Source organism: Quercus lobata, chromosome 10, assembly GCF_001633185.2.
Source record: "Quercus lobata isolate SW786 chromosome 10, ValleyOak3.0 Primary Assembly, whole genome shotgun sequence".
NCBI classification, from domain to species: Eukaryota; Viridiplantae; Streptophyta; class Magnoliopsida; order Fagales; family Fagaceae; genus Quercus; species Quercus lobata.
In genome coordinates, this window is record NC_044913.1 from 45,303,877 (window position 1) to 45,322,297 (window position 18,421).

Consider the following 18,421-nt stretch of genomic DNA (forward strand, 5'->3'; position numbering starts at 1 on the left):
AAACCCATCCCCGCCCCGCCCCGTGGTGTGGGTCTAAAATTTCACCCCATCCCCGCCCCACCACCTTTGCGGGGCGGGGAAAACCCGCACGGGGCGAAGCGGGGAGGGGCGGGTCAAGCGGGGCGGGGAAAAATTGTCATCCCTATTTATAATGACAATGACAATGACAATGACAACGTTCCTATCTTATTCAGCCCAAAAAAAGACTGTTCCTATCTTTTCATGTATTTATTTATATATAATGCTAAAACGTAGATGAGGCTTTTGCCATTTAACAAAGGCGCAGGGGCCAAGGGCCAAGTCTCTTTCTAACCTGTTCTTTTTAATTTAAAAAAAAATTAAAAATTAAAAAAAAAAAAAAAAGAAAGAAAAAAGAAGAAGCAGCAGCAGCCAAAGTCTCTATATTTTTTTTAAAGCTCAAATCTATTCAAAATCTTATTTAAAAATAAAAAAACTAAACTAAACAATTTTCTTATACGTGTTGTTAATGCTTATTTATATAAGAGTGTGTATATATATATATATATATATATATGCAATATTTGTGTATTATTAATAGAGCCAGCTGAACAATAGATGCAATCGCCTAAGGCCCCCATATAAAAAAAGGCCCCCACTTGTAAAAAAAAAAAAATATATATATATATATATATATAAAATATTTATCTATATATTTTAATTACAAAAAAAAATTAAATAGATTTATTGGTCAATAAAATGCATTAAAAATGTCACATTATATCCCAAAATGCAAAATACTACACAACAACAATGCACACAACTTGATAGGACAAGACTGCACAGTGCACACTGTGCAGTCTTGTCCACAAGCCCCAACACATCACAATGCCTAAGCTAAGCTGGCCCTCACACGACCGCACACTAATTAATAAGTTATCACTTTTTTTTAATGCAAACTCTTACTTTATCAATTATTATAAATTATTACACCAATTAATAATTTGATGTATATTATATTAACTCATTTGTATTATAGTGATACTAATTTATTGAACCATGTAATAAATTAATTTTTATTTGTGCAAATTTAGACTCTAAAGTTTAAAAAAGAATCCATTTAAAATTTTCGACTAAGGCCCCCAAAATTGTTGAGCTAGCCTTGATTATTAATTGACATTTACATATGCATGTAAGAGTTTTTTTTACGTGTAGTCAACATCTATCTATCAATTATTTATCTATTTATCTACTAGCATCATGAAACACGCTTTGCACGTACGATGAGGTTTTTATTTATTTATTTTGTGTTTAAAACACGTGTGATGAGATTTTTTTTTTTTTTTTTTTTTTGGTTTAGTGAAATAATATTTAAAAGTGAGATAGAGATAGTATCTTGATTTTTAGGATTTTTCTCTACATGAGAGTTGATAAAAAGTTTGAAATTCTAAAACTTATAAATTTTTTTAAAAATAATAAATTACTCTTTTAAATAGTTTTTGTTCTAAAATTTAAAATTATCTAACTAAAAGATATGGGTATTTTAGAAAGTTTAAGAATTTATGTAAAGATATTTTAGTACGCAAAATGATGAAACCCAAACAGAAAATTCTTTTACTAATAGTATAGGATAGATAGATGTAAGGACCAGATTTGAGTCCCTAGCCTAGACGATGGATGGACCTAGGCCCAAAAAGCCCAAAACAATGAATTTGTAGAGAGTGGGTTGGAAAAACTGGGTTAAAATGAGTTAAATAACAAATAAAGTGAGCTCCATTGACAAGAATAGGAAAGTAGATTGAATTAATCCAAAGAAAGTCGTCCTCGGCACAGTCCAAGGAAGTCAGTTCATATATATTTCTCACAAGTTTGATAACAAAGTTGGTTCCTGATTGCTACAGTGTTTCTTTCTTGATTTCTCGATCCCCTCTCCATGGAGGGTCTCTTCTATTATATAGTTCTCCTTAGGCAATCTTGGCCCTTCACTTATTGATCATCCAAGCCACCACTTGAGTGCTTATCCCATCAGACACCCTCTCAGTCCCTCTATGCGTTGGGGTAGCCAATGCAACATTGTTCAAGGGTCTTCTCTACATTAATGCAGCCAGAAAGTTAGCTGCAAAGCATTTAATGTGATGGTAGCAGTTTTTTTCTTAGTTATTTTAGGACTCCTCCTTGTCCTGTGTTCCCGTAGTGCTTATTTGTATCAACAGAATGTTCTTGGGACGTTCCCCCGGACAACAGACCACCCCTACGGACCTCGGCCTTAGTTAGCCAAGGAGGCATTCATCCTCGGCACAACCCCCTGAGCCATTATGATCAAAACCGACTTCTTTATTTGCTAACATGGGCTCTCTTGACAATGTTTACCATCCTCGGACACCTTCCAGTCCTTAGCTTGGGCCTTAGGCCCATTATATACATAAATAATGAGCTCTTGGGCACCATACCCCTACAATAGCCCCTCGAGATTCTTCTTTTTGGCTCCTTGGGAAGAAAGGAGGATTTCGACGTCACTGTAGTTGCCTTGTGCTCTCTGCATCCCACCTCTGCTAGTGAAGACGCCTTTTTAACTGCCCAAGGCACGCTTCTGGTGCTTTGGCATTCAAGACGTACCTTCATTAAATTCTTACGGCTTCCTGTTCCCCACGTTCTACGGAGTGATGCAAATCCAACAACTGATGTTTTTGTTGGGTACCGAGCGGGAATTTTCCCGCTTCTAACTCCCTCCTTAATATAAATACCTCTCAAATCAACTTCTCATCTCACTTTAGCATTCATTCCGTCTTAGCGCACATAAATTTGAACCTACACACTTTTCCAACTCATTTGAGCCCTTACAAATACCAAAGGCCTGTCCAAGGACACTTTTATTCTTTCAGTAGTCTTCCTGAACTTTTACTCTTTATTTTTCTATACACTCTTCTTTTCTCTGTGTCTTTTCCACCTCGACTCCATTTTCTTTTCTCAATCGTCTTAGTCCCTCCCCACCTTTCCAAAAATGGGTAGATTCAAAAGTTTGGTAGACTCTGAGAAGGGGATAGAAAACTTTATAGCTCAATATAGGATCCCTTCAGGAGTAGGTATTAGATATTGTAAGGAAGGGCAATGGTTTGAAGAAAGGCGAGAGGGGGAGGTAGTGATCCCAATGATCGCTTTCATAGAGGGTGGGATGAGGATTCCCATGGGCACTGTGACCAGAGATTACCTTAGGGCTCATAGGTTAGCCTCCAACCAGTGTGTCCCAAACGTATTTAGGATTTTAGGAAGCATAGATGCCTTTAATGAAAAAATGGGTTTAGGGCTTACCCACCATGATGTCAACTAGGTTTACAACCTCCACCATCTGAAGGGGCAGGGGTATTACTTAAAGTCTAGGTATCTAGAGGTTAGGCTCATTCAATGCTTTCCTGAATCCAACAAAGGCCTAAATAAGGATTTCCTTATCATGTTAGGGGAATGGCATGATGGCCTCCCCTACCCGACGAGAAAGTGGCAGCTAGGTGGGGTTTCTAGGTCTAGGGCATTCATTTTAAAGTTCTCTTTTCTTTTTCTTTTATTTGTTCCATTTTTACTTCTGACAAGAAAATTTTTTTGTCTTCCTGATGGTTTTGCAGATAGACACGCAGCTAAGCTGAACTTCAATTTGGTCAACAAAGAGAGCCTAGATAAAATACTTCAAGCTGAGGTTTTTGTAAAAAGGACGGTCAATTACGAGCGACTCACTTGATCTTAGGATACACGCCGATCTCGTCCAGTTTTTAGGCGCCCAAGTGTATCATAAAAGCCAAAGACCCCCGTTTGCACCGGATAAGCGTCGTCGTCCCTGGTTTTCTCCTTCCTGAAGGCAATCTTGTTCCAGAAGGTACCCTCACCACTCAACCCATCCCAAAAGGCGTGCCCAAAGTAGCCTTTCCACTTCAATACACATCTGGTAAAGCTACTTCTTCCCAACCCATCCCCAAAGGAAAAGAAGAGAAATAAGAAGAAAAAGGAAAAGAGGTAGTAGACATTTCAAACTCAAAAGATGTCTATGAAGTTTTTAATCAGCCCTCATCCCCTGAGACCTCAACTGGTGACCTCGGCTAACTTACTTCAACCCAATCCAGCGATCTTGAAGAAGCTATTTCATCACCGACCGAGATAGGGATACAACGCAAACCTAGGGGCAGCCTAATGGAAATGATGGAGTCCCAGGTTGGGAATAAGGCGCCCGAGGCTACCAACCAAGCTAAACTCTCTCCTCTCCCTACTCCCTAGGACACCCAACAGGAAGCAACAGATAAGAAAAGGAAGAGGGAGCAAAGAGGGAAGGGTGTGCTAGAGGAAGGCAGGGATGTTTCCTCCAAGGAAACTGAGCCTCAAAGAGGAGCTAAGGTAGCTAAGACTACCTAATCTAGGCTACAGACCGATGTGGCTCCTAGAGACAGAGGACGTGACCTTCGCGCTAGGGTTCCCAATTGGAATCCCGCTTTGGTGTTGGATGGGTCCCCTCTTCCAACAAACTCTTCCATCAGGGACCCTCAGCAAGGGAAAGCTGGTACGTAGTAGATGCTGTAGAGCAGACTTTGCTACTACCCAACGATATGACCGAGCTGAAGACCCTAAGGACACATAAGGTCTTCTTAGGTCTGAAGAGAGACCTCGCCAAGGTAAGTCAAGTCTGACACTCACCATCTTTTCTTCTTTTCATTATCTCCCTTTCTATTTATTATTTATTTTATTTTATTTTATTTTTTAATGCCTTTACCTATTTATTGTGCTCCCTGCGTAGGTTGTACAAGCTGCCTTTAAGGCTGAGAAGCTGGTGGACTACTCTCACCGGCAAAACAAAAGTGAGGAAGAGAGAAGGATCGCTACTATGGAGGCCTTCACTGTAGTCGAGAAGAGCATAAAGGAGCTTAAAACCCAACTCTCCTAGTCCGAGGACGATAGAAAAAGTGCAACGGCTGCACTAGAGGGGGCAGAAAGGCAAGTCGAGGCACAACGCAAATAGCTCCTCCAAGCCGAGCTCGACCTTGCCTTTACTAGGGAGCAAAATAAGATCCTGATGAAAAAGCTGGAGGAGGCTAAGAAAGCTAAAGACCAGGCTGAGTAGGATGGCTACAACGTTGGGGTAGCTGAAACTGAAGAAGCCTTCAGATCCGAGGTCAGTGGGGTGTGTAGAGTTTACTGCTCCCAAGTGTGGGACGAGGCTCTTAACCAAGCAGAGGTTGAGGCCTCCTCAACACTCAGGAGTCCAGAAAACATATACTACCTTCCTACAATTCGGACTTCAAGCCCTTCATCTTCCTAGGATGATATAGCTCCCAATGTTGCTAGCCCCATTGAAAAGGCCCCGTCCAAGGACCCTCCCCCTCCCAACAACCTACAAAGAAAGGAAGAGCAAGCCAAGGAGCAAAAATTTTGATCAAGGCACTTATGGGTGACTTAGTTCGTCCTTTCACCTATAGGTAAGAAGACTTAGAATTTTGATCAAGGCACTTGTGGGTGACTTGGTTCGTCCTTCCACCCATAGGTAGGAAGACTTAAAATTTTGTCCAAGGCACTCGTGAGTGACTTGGTTCGTCCGTCCACCCGTAGGCAAGAAGACTTAGGATTTTGTCCAAGACACTTGTGGGTGATTTGGTTTGTTCGTCCACTTGTCGATAGGAAGACTTAGAATTTTGACCGAGGCACTTCTGGGTGACTTGGTTTGTCCTTCCACCCTTAGGTTGGAAGACTTAGAATTTTGACCAAGGCACTTGTGGGTGACTTGATTCGTCCGTCCACCCGTAGGTCGAAAGACTTAGAATTTTGACCAAGGCACTTGTGGGTGACTTGTTTCGTTCGTCCACCCATAGGTAGGAAGACTTAAAATTTTTTCCAAGGCACTCGTGAGTGACTTGGTTCGGTCGTCCATCCGTAGGTAAGAAGACTTAGGATTTTGTCTAAGGCACTTGTAAGTGGCTTGGTTCGTCCTTCCACCCGTAGGTAGGACTTAAATTTTGTACCAAGGCACTTGTGGGTGACTTGGTTCATCCGTCCACCCGTAGGTAGGAAGACTTAGAATTTTGACCAAGGCACTTGTGGGTGACTTAGTTTGTCAGTCCACCCGTATGTAGGAATACTTGGAATTTTGTCCAAGGCACTCGCGAATGGCTTGGTTTGTCCTTCCACCAGTAGGTAGGACTTAAATTTTGTACTAAGGCACTTATGGGTGACTTGGTTTGTCCGTCCACCTGTAGGTAGGAAGGCTTAGAATTCTGACCAAGACACTTGTAGGTGACTTGGTTTGTCCTTCCACCTGTAGGTCAAAAGATTTAGAATTTTGACTAAGGAACTTGTGGGTGACTTGGTTCGTCCTTCCACTCGTAGGTCGGAAGACTTAGAATTTTGACCAAAGCACTTGTGGGTGACTTGGTTCGTCTGTCCACCCACCCGTAGGTAGGAAGACTTAAAATTCTGACTAAGGCACTTGTGAGTGACTTGGTTCATCCTTCTACCCGTAGGTCGGAAGACTTAGAATTTTGACCAAGGCACTCGTGGGTGACTTGGTTCGTCCATCCACCCCACTCGTAGGTAGGACTTAATTTTGGATAAGAATCAGGTGCCGTTGGCATCCTTGATCATCAGTACCCTTGGTTGTCAATCCATCCCATTAGGATGAGGAATAGGTACCAGTCGGCTTCCTTTTGTAGTGTTTAGTCATGAGGTCATGTTGAAGCGTTGGCATTTGTCGTATGCTTTTACGTAGGATTGGGCATCCTTTTGCATGGTAGGCCATTGGTACACTGCCCTCTGGACGTGTGATGCCTAAACTTTCAACCTTTGGGACACGTTGTAATCCTTTGGAAGTGTCCCATTCTTAAGGTAGAAGGTGATTGGAATCGTGCAACCAATACCTGCTGGTATCACTTGTATTTCCAGTTCCTTAGTGACGACCAATAGCCATGTGTTCAGTAGATGCAGCCTTGGCCAATCAATCAACACGTTCTTTTCTTCCCTTGGGACTTGTACAAATTCTACTGCAAAATTTTGCTCTATCCGTCTCTTAAAAACGCTAAGGTACTTCTTTTGCTCTCCTTTGGTTTCGTAGTCTTCGTAGATAGTCCCGTTAGTACAGCTTCGTACTTAGCTTCATTATTGGCCGTTGGGAACCAGAGTCGGATGTTGCACTCTATGATGTCCTCTTCAAAAGATTGTTGGACTACGCCGATCCCTCTAGTATGTCTGTCAGATGATTTGTCTGTTCAAACCATCCATGGGGCTGCTACCCCCTCTACCTTCCGCCTTGTTCGTCATAAATTTTGTGACGAAGTCAGCTAATACTTAATCTAAGGCTAACTTCTCCATAGAGGGATATCTTTCTTCTGCTTCCCTAAGCGCTCAACTGGTGTAGCATACGGGTGATTGCACATGATTCTCCTTTTGGATGAGAGCTGAACTAACAACCGTGAGGGATACAACCAAGTAGAGGGAAAGCTCTTCATTGGGTTTGGATGGATTAAGGAGTGGTGGAGATGCAAGGTATGCCTTCAGTTCCTTAAATGCTCTTTAGTATTCATCAGTCCACTTAAATGCTTTCATCTTGGTCATCCCTTTCTTGGTGATTGTCCATCGAGGGACGGCCATTGTTGCATTTGCTGCTGCCCTATTCGTCATTTTGATGGTTCAAATACTATTCGTTCCACTGGCCCAACTTTTGCTCCAACAACTCTTCAAGGTGTTGGGGGGTTTTCGGTCTCTTGGTTGATGGTAGCCATTGATCGTCTGGACTATACAACTCTTTGTCTTAGGAGCGGTGATATGGCTGATCACTCGTTTTCCCACAGATTTTTAAAGGAAACTATTTTCTTTTTAGGATGAATGATCTCTTGCACAAATATTTGATTCTTGAATAGTATTTTTTTTTGCCTTTTGGAGTTTGAATTTTTAGCTCTTTGCATCATTCATTCATAATGGATTTTAACCTTAATCTTGCACCTCTTGCTATTTCATCGTTGTTCAACTATTTTAAGAAAAATTAAAAGTTTATGCCAAAGAATATTAATTATTGAACTGAAAACAAATTTATTATTAGATAAATGTACACAATTCAAGCATATGAGTTTGTAATTTGCTACCAATTCATTATGTAAAATATATGTATGACCATATTGGTACCTTCAAATGTTCATTGCTTATATGGTCTATTTGAAAGAATAGTTGATTCTTGAATAATGATTCTTTGCCTTTTTCTTGGTTGAATCTACCGATCTTGATTATTGTAAATTGATAATTGATCTTTGTTTTAATCTTGCAACTCTTGTTATTTCGGCATTGTTCAACTATTTAACCCAAAAATAAAAAAATAAAGGCAAACGACTATAGTATAGACAACCAAACTAACAATATGTATATTTGAAAGACAAATCAAGTGCATATAAAAAATGTGAGTTCTAGTTAGCTCAACTGATAAAGTTTTTAATGGTTGTATAAGAGATCGAGGGTTCAATCCCTGCCTATACCAAAAACTGATTGGTGTCTTGATCTGATGATAAAGAGCTATCATCAGGAACAGACGCCATAGGTTAAAACTCTCTCAAAAAAAAAAAAAGTGCATGTAAAAAATACTTGCTTGGAGGTCAATGGTGGTGGTTGTGATGTCTCCCATGTCTTGTATATCTCTTAAATAATCAACAAATGATATTCTAAATTCTAATACTTGCATGAATAAGGTTATTTTGAAAAAATAAGAGAAAAATTAATTAAAATAAAATATAATTGTATTTGAAGACATAAAAATAATTTTATTATTTTACTTCAAAACTTACACCAAATCAAGTCTCATAAGTTCATTATTTTCTTTAATATTAAGTACCTCCCACATTCTTGTGACTCTTACTCTACATTCCAATCGTTTTTTTCAATGTCAATTTCATCAAAGATGCTATATCCTTGATTTTGTCTACCATTTTGATAAAAAATTATAAACAAAAAAAAAAAAAACATCAAAATGTTATCAACACTATATCATCATATTAATATCAAGATAAAAAATTATGATATTTATATAAAGTACTTTAATTAAAATAACTAATAAAATAGAGATGCATTCCCCTTTTCTTTATATCATGGTAATGTTAAAAGTGCTCACTTTGATGGCGTTTGTCCACAAATTGATTTTCTAAGCCATTAAAAAAAAAAAATATTCAGTTTGTGCATTTACGTCACTGTATACCAACTCTTTAAGATAAGTTGTTGTTTTTATTATTGTGTTTTCTTCTACCAGAATATCGTTAGAGTGGATTCTTCTAATCTAAAGAGTCATGAATAACCAAAAAATAAGATTGTCCTCTAAATCAAAATTGAGAGTAATATAAACAAAATAAATAAATTGTTATCAACAATTTACCATCAAATTAAAGTTAAAAAGAAGATTGTCCTCGAAATCAAAATTAAGGGACGGAAACAACATAGTAACAATAGAACCTATGTCATAAACATGTAATTTATATACGATATACAAAATTGGAACCCACTTTATCTTTGTAGTTAACTAAAAACTTTAATATTAATAAAATAAGGGAGATCGTGAGAGAAGAATTATAAAAAGAAAAATCTTACATGTAAGTTCATAACGAAATTTTTTAAATAATATACAAAATAATATAAAATTACCTCTAAGCATATTTAATGATTGATTCCCAAATTATAAACATATAAATTGGATAAAACTTAAGGAAATACGGTTAACAAAATACAAAAAATCTATTCAATTTGATAAAAAAAAAATAAAAATACATAGCTCTACAAGGTTATGTAGGTAGGAGAAGAATAGAGTAAAAACTTGTACGGTAGGTAGTAAAAAATCATAATTTTATCACATATATTTATACTCCATGTTGAAGAAGTTGATATGAACAAAAAATTGTGCCGTGTGATGAGAGAAAATAGCAAAATATTCTAAACTAACGTCTAACATAAAATTTGTAGATAAAAAATAAAAAAAAAAATTGTATTTCAGGCACCTAATTTGAAAAGTTAGATAAAAAGGATATATATATATATATATATATATATATCAAATTATCAATTAACGTAGGCCTCATGTATATCAATTAATTAGAACTCTTTTGTAGATGAAAAAGAAAATTGCATTTCAGGCACCTAGTTCGAAATATTTTAGATTAAAAGGTCTCATGTATATCAATTAATGTAGGCCTCATGTATTTAGAACTCTATATCTATATTAATGTTAATAATAACTCTATATTAAATTCTAGAGTTTATCCAAAGAATAAAAAAGTGAAGGAAAAAAATAAGTAGTTTTTTTAAAAACTGAGTCCAAGAGATGTTAAATTACAAATTATATGGATGGACAATTTTAGTATATCAATTAACGTAGGCCTCATGTATTTAGAACTCTATATCTATATTAACGTTAATCATATACAACTATATACTAAATTTTGGAGTTTATGCAAAGAATAAAAAAGTGAAGGAAAAAAATAGTTAAAAAAAAAAAAAGAGTCCATGAGACGTTAAATTAGAAAAGATATAGAAGAACAATTTTAGTTTTTGCTATTCAAACTGATTTGGTCTCCACATTGAAGAATTTTATATGAACAAAAAGTCTAAATCTAATATTAATTGAATAGAATTTTATAAACTAAAATTCTAAGCAATTTTATAAACTACGTTGCTGTATTTTTATCCACTTAGAAATAAAGCAAGTGTAATTCAACTTTAATCAAATTAAGATTTATATCCACTTAGAAATTATAGTTGAAGAAAACTTATATATATTTTTTCTTAAAATCTAAAAATCTAAGAAACTTTTTGCAATTTGGTGCCATCGCATGGCACAACCACGGCGTTTAAACCCAATTTTTATTATATAATATATAATATGATATATATATATATATGTGCAATGTCTGTGTACTATTAATTGACATTTACATATGCACTATGTAAGAGTTTTTTTTACGTGTAGTCAACATCTATCTATCAATTATATATCTATTTATCTACTAGCATCATGAAACACACTTTGTGCGTGCGATTAGACTTTTTTTTTTTTTTTAAATGTTTAAAACACGTGTGATGAGACTTTTTTTTGGGGGGGGGGGGTTTAGTGAAATAATATTTAAAAGTGAGATAGAGATAGTATCCTGATTTTTAGGATTTGTCTCTGCATGAGAGTTGTAAAGGTTTAAAATTCTAAAACTTATAAATTTTTTAAAAAATAGTAAATTACTCTTTTAACCAGTTTTTGTTTTAAAATTTAAAATTAGCTAACTAAAAGATATGGGTATTCTAGAGAGTTTAAGAATTTGTGTGAGGATATTTTAGTATGTAAAATGATGAAATCCAAATAGAGAATTTTTTTACTAATAGCATAGAATAGATAGATAATATATCATCACACATACATCTGCACTATGTAAGAGTCTTTTATGTGTAGTCGACATCTATCTCTCAATTATCTATTTATCTAAAATATATCATCACATATACATCCGCACCATGTAAAAGTGTGTAGTCCACATCTATCTATCAATTTATCTATAAATAATATATCATCATATGTTTGTGTGTGTGTATTATATCATATATCATATCATATTGTACCATATCATCATATACTATATAATAAAAATTGGGCTTAGAAGTCGTGGTTACACTAAGGATCCATTTGGATACTGCTTATTTTGCTGAAAACTGAAAACACTGTAGCAAAATAATTTCAAATGTGTGAATAGTGCTGTGGGACCCATTTTTAATGAAAAAGTTGCTGAAAAAAGAGGTTTATGGATCTTGTGAACAATGCATGGGATCCACTGGACAGCCACAGAACTCGTTTCTCAACACAAAAAAAAAAAAAAAAAAAAAAGGCCAGACGCAAGACGCTGTCATTATAAGCTGTATCCAAACACTGCTCAAGTGGTTTAACTAAAATGTAGAAAGTTTTTTAGATTTTTTTTTTTTTGGTTCTTATCTTCTTCTCCTATAGTTTTTAAGTTGATAAAATTTTTTAATTTGATTACAATCAAATTCTTCATCAAATTCTTTTATTATTAATTTTGTCAGTTTTCAGACCCCTTAAAACACAATTGATTTAACCTAGGTAATTAGCCAAGTTGTTACTTAGTCCAATTTAACAAATCTAGGTTATCACAATCACAAAGATCATATCATGCAAAGCAGCGAAAAAATAAATAACACAACAATATGATAACCCAAGAAAACCAAACCGGTAAAAAAAACTGGGGAGGATTTGACCTAATTATCCTCAAGGTAAAAAGCAAATCCACTAGAAAGAATCGAAGTTCATACAATAAGACTTACAAGCCCCCACGCTCGACTTCTTATTGCTACCAACCAGTAGAACTTACTGACATGACCATGTGCAAGCTCCGAATCCATGGACTCCTTCTTTCTTTGGTCTTTACAAAACACAAACACCCCCGTTTGTGACTTTGAGATCCCACTCAAAGGTTTAGCAACACAAACTCTCCTGTTTGTGACTCCAAGACCACCCTTGAAGGTTTAGATCATCAGCACCTTTGATGACAAGAGAAGGCAGCAACTTCTACAATACCGGATCTTGAGATTCTTCAAGGAATAGCACCGGTAAAAGACATAAGAGAGCTTTTTAGGAACAAAACCCTAAATACAAAAGAGGCACACTCTTTTCTCTCTGAAAAACCACATAAAATCGTGCTTAGGGTTTCGTTTATATACTGGGAGAAGTAGATTAGAAACCCTAATCCTTAATGGGCTTGAACTGCTGTTTGGGCTTAATTAAAATTCTGCAGATACGACTTTCAATCGGTCGAGCCTGTCTTTCGATCGATCGAACCAGACATATTATGAAATCTTCTTCCTGCAGCTTGTATGTTCTTGAATCTTGACTTGAATCACATTGAGCATTGTCTAATAAAACCTATAGACTCTAAGATCTATATCTAGACAAGTTTGTGTTCACGATTTGTCAATTGTTCTAAACATTTAGAACCTAACAAATTTATTTTTTACTATTTTTTTACTTAAATTATATAACTAATCAATAAAATAACATTAATTTAACTACACGATAAAATAAAAGCAATGTTATTTGTTCTTATCTTCTTCTCCTATAAAATAGATATAATATTATGTTCTTATCTTCTTCTCATATAATTTATTAAATTTTAAATATGATTGTATTTTTTTTTTCTTATCAACTACTTTTAGTGTTTTGGCTACACCAAATTGCAAAACTTTTTAGATAGAAAAAAAACTTAATTGTTTTTATCAACTTCCTCTACAACTTTATAATTTCTTTAGATAGATATAGAACCTTAATTGTGGATATTAAGTTATCAACTTCTCTTTCTTTCTTATTTTTCCTCTTCACTTTATGAATTATCTACGATTTTTTAATACACAATTTTTATCAACATTTTTAAGTATTAATTTATCTACTTTTAAAATCTTCAATAGATACACTTGACTAAGTTTTAAAAAATATGAAATTCTATTTCAACTAAAACCATGATTATTGTTTCCGTATATATTTACTAAATATTTGCAGCATTAGAGTTAGCCAAATAAGCAAAAGATATTGATACCAATGTAATTTGGATAAAGGAGACTTCTACATTTGTTGAACAATTAATTCCTCCAGTTTTATAATTCCACACAAATAAAATTTCTATTGTTTCACTTGAAAAAATCCTACTTATATTCTTTCGAAAAATGCATTAGTTCCACCAGTTTTGGTGGCTTCTTCCCTTTCCCGGGAGTCGATGACTATTCATAGCTATTACCTTGACACCAAAGAAGTGTTTGACCCAATGCTTTATTTCTATCCTAGTTGATCCCGATTCGACATTAGAAGTATATTGATTTTTACCCAATAACCAAATATTTTTGTCTGTAAATACTACATATTTGATTCCATTCATAAATCTATTTTCTTCCCCATGAGTTTTAGTCTCAATAAGAATGATAGTTCTTACTGTTCATATGTTATGATATGAATATACCACACTAATTCATTATGTATAGATGATGAGATTTCATTGATACAGAGCCAATTCCAATAGACTTATTGGAGGGTCCCATTGGCGTGCATCCAATAGGAATTGAACCTACAAATTTGCCAATTATGAGTTGGGCGCCATTCAGGCTCAACCATGGATGCTTAGCGGGGATCCTCGTACATGGTGAATAACCAAATTCCAATTGAAATGAAATCCTTAGGATAAATCAATGCAATTTAGGAGGACTCAATGAAAGGACATTAATTCAAATCCTGGATTTTCGAATTTAGAGAGATATTGAGAGTAATCAAGAATTCTCACTATTTCTTAGATTCATGGACCCAATTCAATTTAGTGGGATCTTTCATTCACATTTTTTTCCATCAAGAACGTTTTATAAAACTCTTGGACTCCCGAATTTGGAGTATCTTACTTTCACGCAATTCATAGGGTTCAACAAGCAATCGATATTTCATGATCAAGGGTGTAGTACTATTCGTAGTAGTGGTCCTTATATATTGTATTAACAATTGAAAGATGGTTGAAGCCCCTCTGGGATGTAAAATATATCCTTTCTCACCATCCCCATAGTGTATGAGACAAATGTATGCATTTCGATTAGGGTCGTATTCTATGGTTACGATTCTACCATATATGTCTTTTTCATTCCGTTGAAAATCTATTTTACGATATAGACGCTTATGACCTCCCCCTCTATGCCCTGCGATAATGATTCCTCTAGCATTACAACCTTTACTACAATAATGCTGTCCATAGATCAAATTATTTCGTAGATTGGATTTCACTTGACTATCTACGGCTCCATTGCGTGTGCTTGGGGTAGAAGTTTTGTATAAATGTATCGCCATGCTAAGCTTGTACAGTTTGGGAAGAGGTTTTGATTGATCAAAAAGAAGAATCTACTTCAACCGATATGCCCTTAGGCACGGCCATACATAACATAGAAATCACACTTGGAAAGGGTGGACAATTAGCTAGAGCAGCAGGTGCTGTAACGAAACTGATTGCAAAAGAGGAGAAATTAGCCACATTAAAATTACCTTCTGGGGAGGTCCGTTTGATATCCAAAAATTGCTCAGCAATAGTCGAACAAGTGGATTATGTTAGGGTGAACTAGAAAAGTTTGGGTAGAGCCGGATCTAATCACGTTATAATATTCACATTAATTAAAATTATTGTCATATTATAGAGATTATCTTGAAGCTTTGAAGCCCAAGCTATGAAGTTTCATGATCATGAAACTTACCCTTCAACTTGTTATCTTGAGTGCAAAGTCCACACAGATGCTACTATATCATCTATATATATATACTAGTTATAGGCCTGTGCGTTGCACGGTTTTATGAAAAAGCTTATAAAATAAATGTATAAATAATTATATATTTTAATAGATTCAATATATATAAAAGAAAAAATTATCAAGTGTAAATAATTATCTCACTAAAATAAGGGGTAAGATTTCTTCCTAAAACTAAATTAAATTGATAATTCCAAATTGAATTTTAAATTGATAATTATTTTAAAAAAAAGTACTAAACAATTGATAAATCTAAAATTAATATAATCTTGATAATATTATAAATTAAAATTTAAGTTGATAATTCAAGAATACATGTGTATAACATCTTGATAATTTGATGTAACATTAAAATCAAATAAGAAAATTGTTAAAATTAATCTATTAATTCTAACCATATTTATTCATTAATTCTAAGACCCTAACCCTAAGCATATAAATTAGATCAAAGCTAAGAAAATTAATTTAAACAAAAGGCAACCAATACACAAAACCTAATCAATTTAATAAAAACAAAATACAAAAATGAAGAAGGAGCCTTTAGAAACTTGACAATGTTTTCGAATGTTTTGAATTCATTAATTAAAATCACATGAAGACAAAAAACCAATAATAACACTAAAGAAAATAAACAAAATGAAAATAATAATAATAAAAGAAGAAAGAATGCATACCTGCATTGTCATAGGATTTATGCATTCACATATTGAAATAAGTTTCACTCCAAAAAGGATATATAGGGTTATATATATTGGTGGAGTTCCATTTGAAATATAATTCATTTAAATCTAATTGAAATTAAAGATATCTAATCAATGTGTTTGTTTTTATCCCATAAAAATTGGAATTAAAAAAAGGTCATATGAATAGAATAAAAAAAAAAAAAAAAAAAGCTGATTCAACATAACGTAACATATAAAAAAAAAAAAAAAAGAGAGAGAGAAAGAGAACGTGGTTGATAATTATAAGGAATTTTGATATTTATATATATATATATATATATTAAATGTTATTAATGTAGAAATTATCAAATTAATGGAGATATATACTGTTTTTTAGAATAGATAGAGATTATCAAATTATTGGAGATATATACTATTTCTTGGGATAGATTTATATTAATTACCTCTTGAAGAATTTGGATTGTGCTTATCCCTTAATAATCAAGTTTTGTAGCTTGATATTCTGATAAAATAATGTTAATTTAATAATATTAAAATTTAAAAAATTTAGATGATAAATATTATCTAAATTAAAATTTTGAATGTTAAATATTATCCCCTAATTTAATAAATATATCCTAACAGATAAAACAATGTTAATTAGATGATAAATATTATCTAAATTAAATTTTTGTATGTTCAATATTATCCCTTAATTTAAGAAATATATCCTAACAAATAAAAAAAATAACGTTAATTTAATTTAATTTAATGATAAAAATGAATTAGAGTCCTGATAGTATACTATTCCTTTTTAGTTCTTTAAAAATCTAAAAATTTAATAAAATTTTTGCAATTTGGTGAAGCCACATGGTATTTTGATAATATAATTAAATTGAATAACAATTAAAATGAATATTATGTAAGTTCAAGTTGGGCTTTTTTTTTTAAAAAAAAATATTATAAAAACTATGGCAAATTGTAAAAATAGTATAACAATTATTAATGAAATATCTCTCTCTCTCTGTATATAAGATAAAAAAATATATATCTATTTTTTTTAAATCTAAAAAATAATTGAATTTTGTATAATTAAAAAATAAGAGAGTTGCATGATCCTTTACCTCTTGAAACCTTGCTTCCAATTAAGAAATCTCAGCAAGAAGTCTTGTGTAATATTCATCAAAATCCTTCCTTCTTTTTAGCACATTTTTTTATGAAATAAAATTAGCACATTAACACATTTGTTAAAAAAAGAGTGCAACACCGAAAACATGTACAATAAACTAAGTCAACCTATCTGAAATAAAATCTATTAACTGAATTAGCGTATATACAATAGCTTAAAAGTAAATTTTTCCAAACTCAAATCATTCTAAAATGAAAACAATCTAAAACTCTAAATATGAAATTAGTCTTTCATTTAAATATTTTATATGTTCTCTAATCGTCTAACACTTCTATTTGGTCCTCCACTTTCTCTTTTTTTATTTCTTTGCAAAACAGAAAAAATACAAAAGTTATTTTCTTCTTAAGGAAAATAAAAATAGTGTGAAGTTTTAAAAAAGAACCAAATAATATTTATTTGTGCAATTGTACTTACTTCTTCACAATCTTTCTTTTCTTTACTTCGGCACAGATTTTTTCTTCAATTGCTTCATTTCCATTGTTAGCCCCTCTTTTTGTTGTTTCCTATAATCAATTTGATGCAATATGTCATTATGTACTAATATATTTTTTCTTCAATATATTTTTTTGTTCTTATCTTCTAAAAAAAAAAATCATGCAATTTAAGAAGATAAGAACAAAAAATATATATATATCTATAAAAATTTATGAAAGTGTGAAGCTTAAGAATATATATTTTTTTTCTTAATGGATGAGAAGAGGTTAAGTTGATATTAAATTATCAAGTTTTTGTGTCTATCAAACTTTATCTAAAGAAGTGATTTCAAATTAAAATTTTTATCAACTTAGAAATTATAGGAAAAAAAGATAAGAACAAAAAAAAATTATATTTATTTTTCAAAAATCTATTAAAATTTCTACAATTTGGTGAAGACACATGGCGCAACCACGGCGTCTAAGCCCAAATTTTATTATATATAATATGATAAAACCGAAACTTTTCAAGTTCCCATAATTTTCCACGTTAGCACAGTATTAAAAAAAAAAAAACTTTTTAAGACTAAAAAAAAAACTGGCATTATCAAAAAGGAAAAAAAAAAAAACACCCAAAAATTTCAAACCGGCATTATCAAAAAGGAAAAAAAAAAAAAAAAACACCCAAAAATTTTCAAACCGGCATTATCAAAAAGGAAAAAAAAACACCCAAAATTTTCAAACCGGCATTATCAAAAAGGAAAAAAAAAAAAAATTTCAAACCGGCATTAAAAAACACCCAAAAATTTCAAACCGGCATTATCAAAAAGGAAAAAAAAAACACCCAAAAATTCAGCCCTTAAAAAACAAAGCTCAAAGCCTAAAAA